General features: G+C 40.2%; 1 pseudogene; it reads left to right on the top strand.

Moving 5' to 3' along the window:
- The first annotated feature begins 554 nt into the window (after positions 1-554).
- Positions 555-1,829, top strand: LOC136346417 (histone-lysine N-methyltransferase SETMAR-like; annotated as a pseudogene).
- The last annotated feature ends 5,983 nt before the right edge of the window (positions 1,830-7,812 follow it).

Raw genomic sequence — 7,812 nt, forward strand, 5'->3', positions numbered from 1 at the left:
TGGTCAATCAAATTTTTATCGACCATTTGAACGGTTTAATCCAAATTTTAACCAAACATTTAATCAGAAGAACTACTTTCCCCAACCCAGGAATTTACCTCCTAGAATGTACTCGACAAATAGGGAAGTTTTTGAAAAACCTGTAAATATATTTAAATCAGGTCAATTAAGACCAGATTAACTATCTAAACCAATTCCGATATCAACCACCTCGAGATATCCCACCATAAAATCTAGTCGTTTTACACCCGGAAAATGGACCGAAAAATTTATTTACAATAACAATTTCAAATTTTGTAATCATTACCAAAATACGAGACCTAATAATGTGATTAGTGAGGAATTGTTTACTCATGGTTACTCTGCTGGGACGAGGACTTGAGTACTTCCCTGAAATAGAAAAAGACGTTTTTAAGTGTACGGAGATAGAAATAAATGGAAATTTTCGGGATGTTCCCAAATTAAGGAATCCCGAATGACAGGGATAGATATGCCCTATGAAAGCACTCTGCTATATACTGAGTTTAAATTGTTGGACTTAAAATCATTAATATTAGGTCGTGTAGTATGAGATGAGTAGATTCTCGAAATGCCACATTCAACTTCGAATAACTTCACTCTAAATCTATATTTGGACTTGACTTTTTTTATGTGGAAAAGGCACATTCTTCCTCTTTCGATCAAAGTTTAAAGTGTTAAAAATTATTGAAAACTTTTATTTTTATAAAAAATTTTGTGCGGCCATGCAAAATAGTGAAATTCGTATGTTAATGAAATATGAGTTCCACCATGGAACCACAACAGGTCAGACGGCTCGCAATATTAATGATGTGTTTGGTACTGAAGTCACTTCACATCAAACAGTATCTCGTTGGATCATGAAATTTCGTTCTGGCAATTTTGACCTAACAAATGAACCGCGTGGAAGACCTGAAACTCAAGTAGATAACGATCATCTGAAAGCCGTGATGGAAGCGAATCCACGTCAAAGTGCGTTCGAGTTTTCGTTAATATTCAGTGTAACCAAAAAAAAACAATATTGACTCATTTGGCTGAAATTGGTGAGGTGAAGAAGCTGGACAAGTGGGTACCGCATGAGTTGAGCGACATACAGAAAGAACGACGTCTCGAAGCTTGTGTTTCTTTGTTGTGCCGGTATAATAACGATCCATTTTTGAATCGGATTGTTACTTGTGATGAGAAACGGATCCTATATGACAATACCAGACGTTCATCGCAGTGGTTGGATCAAGATGAACCACCAAAACATTGTGCGAAAAAAAATCTTCATCAAAAGAAACTTGTGTGTGGTGTCCGTTTGGTGGTCCAACGCAGGTGTCATCCATCACAACTTCATGAAACCTGGTGAATCGATTACGGCTGATGTCTGCTGCCGACAACTAACCGAAATGATGAGGCAACTGACGGTTAAGCAGCCAAGATTAGTCAATCGAAGCGCACCGCTATTGTTGCACGACAACGCTCGGCCACACACCGCACAAGTCACCTTGGCCAAGCTATAGGAGTTGGAATTGGAAACTCTTCGTCATCCACCGTATTCACCCGACTTAGCACCCACTGATTACCACTTCTTTCAAAATTTGGATAACTTCTTGGTAGGGAAAACATTCAACTCCGACGAGGCTGTCAAAACTGCCTTCCACGAGTTTATCGACTCCCGGCCTGCAGGCTTTTACAGCAGGGGAATCAATGAACTTCCCGTTAAATGGAAGAAGTGTACTGATAATGGTGGTGCATATTTCGATTGACAATAAAAACATTTCATATGAAAAAAAAATGACTAAAGTTTCAATTCAATTCTATTCATTTCATACTAAACGACCTAATAGATACCTGCAATAGTCGCTCTATAATTAAACCAGTTTTTGCTGAACAGTATTTTCCTGACCATATTCGAGAATCAACAAACATTGTCAAAACAGCTGTAGGTAGTGAAATGACGCAATTCGTCGCAATTATTCCACTTTTCCAAGAATTCAACGTTAATTTTATATTATTCGACTGTCATGGCTATTTCGACGGAATTCTGGGTCTAACTGATTTGTTAAATATGAATTTTAATATCGATCTAATCAACATAAGATTATTGTTGAGAAAATACCCATCATCTTCACCCAGTAATAAATTTCTTTTTTTTGCCAACGTAAACCTTTCTTTATCACTCTTAAGGGCAATGTTTACATCATTCAAATGCATACACATTCCACACTCTTCCCACGCTCATAACTCTTTTCACCCATCATTTTTCTCACACCTTCATGGCACCGTACTGATAAGCAATCCTTATTCCTTTGCACTAATGATTTACACTAACTGGTATGACTGTGAGGTGGTAAAAATATATGTATATGGATAAGATGAGGTTCACATTCGGTATGAAAAATTAAGATTTAGGGCAGTCTCATATAGTCTCTCACACAACACGCAACGCCTCTTCAACACCTCTCTAATTCTCTCTATATGCTCCTACAGCCTTAGTAGAATCCCAATGTTGCTCTTAATTCACACATAACATTTGCCCCGTTCCAAAAGAAAAAAACTCCCGATCGTCAAAGGTTCTTGATGATCGGTGGTCGCTTGTGGTTTTCTAGTTTACACTAATTTCATAGTTTGTTATGACCTTTGTCACTTGTGCAATTGTGTTGGACATTTAGTTAACTAAATATACAGTGACTCGCATTAATATTCGGGCACTATGGTATTTTTGGAAGTTTTAAGTTTTTTGCTAACTTATTATTAACTAAGATTATTTATTGCGTAATCTTTGGTTACAACAATGTTTCTAGTATACAGGGTGTTTTCTAAGTACTGTACACAATTTCAGAAGCGTATTCTACAGCTAAAATAAAGGTGGGCTCCCGAACGAGGTTTTGAAGCTGTATCTTGGGACAGGGTATGGTTAGTTGCGTTAATCGCATCTTAACCTCGGGCGTTTACCCTGGGGTCTGGAAGAGAATCCTACTAGTACTGGTGGAGAAGCCAAAGCGGGACCCTGGCGCGGAGACCGCGTACCAGCCCATCTGCCTGGTCCACGGACTCGGGAAGGTGGCAAAAAAGGTGGTCAAGACCAGATTGCTGGAAGAGGCGAAGCAGCATGTTATTGTAAGCGAGTGGCAGTATGGGTTTGTGAAGGGTAGGAGTACCATAGACGCCATGCAGACCATAATGCGGATTGTGGAGGGTGTCAGGGAAAAAAGTTACACAGACGTGGGCTTCTGCGTTATGGTAACGATAGATGTTAAGAATGCTTTCAATTCGGCTCCGTGAGATCTCATTATGAATGTATTGAGGAGGTCCCCGGTGAGCAGGTACCTGGTGGATGTCGTCTAGTCGTACCTGCAAGAGCGCTTTTTAGTGTTGCCTAACGGGGAGGTTCGTGAGATAATGTGTGGCGTTCCACAGGGGTCTGTTCTGGGCCCTGTCTTGTGGAACCTATACTATGACGAGGTCCTAACGGCGGGTTACCCAAAGGGCGTCACTCCGGTGGCGTACGCGAATGACCTGGCGCTGATGGTTGAGGCTCGGGATGGGGAAATCCTAAAGGGGAGAACCAGACGGGCCATGGAACTGGTCTCCGACACTTTTCGCGCTACGAGATTGCGCATGGCGACGGACAAGACGGAGATGGTGCTCCTGGCCGGAAGAAGGAAAGTGAGGAACATGAGCGTGAGAGTGAATTAAGTGACGTACGAAAGCAAAGAATGCGTGAAGTGCCTGGGTGTATGGTTCGGAAGGGACACTCGCTTTGACGAGCACACCCGAAGAACAGCGGAAAAAGTGGGTAGGATCATCCAAAAGCTGAAAGGAATCCTACCGAGAACGAATGGCCTATCGTATGAAACGATGGGGTTGATGGTAACGGCGGCATCGTCGGCCTTGCCGTACGCGGCTCCAGTCTGGTAGGCTGAGCTGACGTACAGAAAGTACAACGGCATTCTGGAGTGGGCCAATCGGTCATTAGCTCTAAGGGTATCAAGTGCTTACAGGACGGCGCCAGCTACGGCGGAGTTGGCCCTAGCCAAGATACCGCCAGTGAGACTGCGAGTGCTGGAGAGGTGTAGAATGTGGGAGGAAGGAGTAGAGTTTAAGGAAGTGATCAGAAAGTGGGTTTTGGACGAGTGGCAGAAGTAATGGGAGAGGTACGATGGGTGGGCGAAAGTGTTCATCCCCAGCGTAAAGCAGTGGTGCATGAGTGAATGGACAAAGACTGGATATGTGTTGGCGCAGGTATTCACCGGGCATGGAGTGTTTGGTAAGTACTTGCGCAGGATTGGAGTGGAAGGAAGCGACCACTGCTGGTTCTGCGGGGATGATGGAGTAAGTCCGGTGGACACACCAGAACATACAGTATAGGAGTGTCCAGAGAGGGAGAACTATCGAGTTGAGGCCAGGGCGAAAGGACTGGTTTTAGACCGAGGCACGATAGTGCGTGAATTGTTGGAGAGCAAGGAGAAGTGGGATGCATTTGAAAGACTGATGGAAGCGATAGTGAACATGAAGATAGAGCATGAGAGGGAAAGGAAGAAGAACGGAGTGAGGACCCGTTGTCGTCCTCGTAGATAAATGTTTTTTTTCCTTTTTTGTGACGTCATGTACGTGAATGTCCGTGCCCCGAAGCAATACCGAAAGATAGTCCCGGGGCAGAAGAGGGGAGGTGGTTCTAGTCGGCAGGCGGCCGTCGTAATGGTCGGTTGAATCCCACACTACCCGGCTGATAACCAAGCCGTGTGTCTTAAGAAGATTCCCACCTCCTCGCAAAAAAAAGAAAAAAAAAGAAAAGCTAAGATAAAGGTAATTTTGTTATATAAACTATATCCCAAAAATGCTTCATTGCAAAAATACAAGGTGTGAAAATTTCTTTAAAAAATTACAATTTTTTAAATATTTTCGAAACTACTTTGAGACATTTCAATGAAATTTTGCAGGGTTTGAGAGTTAATTCAGGTTAGCGTATTTTACGCTAAAAACAATGGCTGTTGTGTAACCAGTGGCGTGCGGGCAGGATAATTGCTAGATATTTTAAAGGAAAAATGTGGTACGCCACTCTTCTTTTCAAATATTTTGTTCCTTTTTTTAATTATGTGTTTGATTTGGAAGAAAAAAGGTCTCTTGATGTTTTTTCGTAGGACGAACAGTTTTAGAATAAATAAATAAAAATCATTGTAGCTAAATTTTTTCATTCTTTTTTATTATTCTTAAGAGAAGAAATACTTGTATGAAGATATGAATTATTTTTGTTGAGTACTTGCCTGTTTTATTCAAATTTCATTAAACTGTCTCAAGTAGTTTCGGAAATATTTAAAAACTTGTACTTTTTTAAAGAAATGTTCACACCTTGTATTTCCGCAACGACGCATTTTTGGGATATAATTTATATAACAAAATTACCTTTATTTTAGCTGTAGAATACGCTCCCGAAGTTATATACCGTACTTAGGAAACACCATGTATATAAATACATTTTTGATCTTTTAAATTTAATTATATACAAAGGTACTATCCAACAAAGAAAACAAAGCATAATTTTACTATTGCAAAAATATTCGGACACATACCAGGAATATAATATTTGTAAACAAAATTTATATAAACAAAAAAACATTTAAACAAATTAATTCTTCGTAGGATTGCCTTTATGTTGTGTAACTTGTTGTAGCGGGTTCGACATGTTTTCAATTATTTTTTTAATGTAATCTTCAGGTGTGCGTTGCCATTCCCCAACTAAACGTTGTTTTAACTCGTTTTTGGAGTTGACTAGCTTATTGTGGACTTTACGGTCTAAAAATTTCTATTAAACGGCAAATACGAATCTTAACATCATCGTAATCGAAAAAAAATCTTAATCCAAGAATGTAAAGATCCAAGATGGCACCCATATTAATAAGTAAAGTTGATGGCGGTTCCGGAAAATCGAAACGTCGGATTCCAAATTTGACACTGTCATGTTGTCGAGAAGAAAAAGTGACTACGAAATTGTGCCAGCCATTCTCAATTATCTCTTCAAATGAGTCGAGAATAAAATAAAAACCTTTTTTCGATATTTTCTATTTTCCCGGATATTTCCGTAAGTACTATAAATTTTATAATTCTTCAAACGACATCTTACAAAGCTCGAAAATGCGCAACTTTGCTCTAATTTCACCTACCTCGTATCTCTTCAAATAACCGATATCCCTGTGGTTGAGCTCATAAAACGGACACCCTGTATACAAAATCATATAGGTACCCATACATTCATAAACAGGAGATACATCGCCAAATAAATGATATGCTAGAAAAAGAAATTATACGATCGTCCCTAAGCCCATAGAGTTCTCCAATATGGATTGTTGAGAAAAAATTAGATGCATCAAACGTTCGAAAATGGAGAATTGTAGTGGACTATAGGAAAACAAATGATAAGACTATTAGCGCGAAATAGCCTATTCCAAATATAAATGATATTTTAGACTAACTGAGACGTGTCCAATATTTTTCGACACTTGATCTTGCCAGTGGATTCCATCAAATAGAGATGGACCAAAATTTAATTGAGAAACAACTCCCATTGTAGTTAATGGTCATTATGAGTACCTCAGAGTGCCTTTCGGTTTAAAAAATGCTCCTAGCACATTTCAACGAATCATGGAGGAAGTTCTTAAAGTATTGCTAGATAAGATATGTATGGTCTATATAGACGACATTATTATCTTCAGTACAGGCCTACAAGAACATATTCAGAATCTTAAGCTAGTCTTTGTAAAACTACGTGAAGCCTGTTTGGAAGTACAATTAGACAATTGCGAATTCCTTCGAAAAAAGGTTGAGTTTGTGGAACATGAGTCATGTAGTCCACATTAGCCTATCTCATGACATTATCAACATTACACCACTGGACTTTATATTGGACCTCATTAAGAACTATAGAATAGGACCTCTGGAGGAAGTCTGCCAATAGAATTCCTTACTTTTTTATCTGTGACGATCGTTCTTTTTGCAAATTTTTTTATAAGCGGATAGCGATAAAGGTATTATTGTTAATACCATATTAAATGTGTGGTAGTGCAAAATGCCTTGTGTACGCCAAAATGCAGTTTATCGGCAGTTAACTCCCTTTTAAAGGGGAAGAATTGTTGGTATGCATGAGGCAGGTTTACCTTGCCGCGAAATTGCACGTAGATTGGATCGAAACGCATCAACAGTGCTGAGAGCTTGGAGAGATTGGTCTAACGAAGGGTCAGTAAATCGTCATCGTGGTAGTGGCCGTCCAAGAATGACGAACCAACGCGAAGACCGGCGACTTCGTCGTTCAGCGACAGGTGCCCCGTTTGAAACAATTCCGTCTCTTGGTGCTGACTGGGTAGCCGCCCTAAATCGAAGGGTCTCCCTTACTACGATGTATCGCAGAATTTGAAGTTTTGGATTAAATTCATATCGTCCTATGCGTCGGCTTCCATTATCACGAAACTACAGGGTGGCTCGACTGGAGTGGTGTCGTCTGAGAGTGCAATGGGTGGATGAGTGGAGAAGAATCGTGTTCAGTGATGAGAGCCGATCTTGTTTATGCCGATCTGATGGACGGTTACGTGTTAGAAGGCACAGAGGAGAGCGATTAAATTTGGACTTTTTGAAAAGGCGTCATTCTGGTTTAACACCAGGTATCATGGTTTGGGGTGCCATCCAGTATGGTAGTCGGTCTTCTCTTGTTTTCATTTATGATAGATTAAATGCTGAGAGGTACATTAATAGTGTCTTAGAACCGGTTCTTGTACCATACATGCACGACCATCCTGGAAGCACATTTCAACTAGA

The sequence above is a fragment of the Euwallacea fornicatus genome, chromosome 23 (genome assembly GCF_040115645.1).
Source record: "Euwallacea fornicatus isolate EFF26 chromosome 23, ASM4011564v1, whole genome shotgun sequence".
In the NCBI taxonomy this organism is placed as follows: domain Eukaryota; kingdom Metazoa; phylum Arthropoda; class Insecta; order Coleoptera; family Curculionidae; genus Euwallacea; species Euwallacea fornicatus.